Source organism: Oncorhynchus gorbuscha, linkage group LG10 (assembly GCF_021184085.1).
Source record: "Oncorhynchus gorbuscha isolate QuinsamMale2020 ecotype Even-year linkage group LG10, OgorEven_v1.0, whole genome shotgun sequence".
Classification (NCBI taxonomy): domain Eukaryota; kingdom Metazoa; phylum Chordata; class Actinopteri; order Salmoniformes; family Salmonidae; genus Oncorhynchus; species Oncorhynchus gorbuscha.
In genome coordinates this window covers 60,342,372-60,342,614 of record NC_060182.1, presented here as the reverse complement: position 1 = coordinate 60,342,614, position 243 = coordinate 60,342,372, and positions in this window count along the sequence as shown.

The following is a 243-nucleotide window of genomic DNA, read 5'->3' as shown; positions in this document are numbered from 1 at the left end:
ATATTCAGCGGGGTTTTCAGGTCTTCTAGTAAACAAGCTAACCATGTGGTAAAGATGTCCGCGTTCATTGGTCAAACCCTGTTTCTCAAGACACACGTCCCACAAATCTCACTTGTTTACAGTGGCCTGTAGTTGGGCGTGCTTGAGTGGAGGGGAGCTCACAATGGACGTACAGTAACTAAACCAGGTTACATTGTTGTATCTCTGCCCTGCTGCAGAAAGCAAATAACTACGTTTAACGTC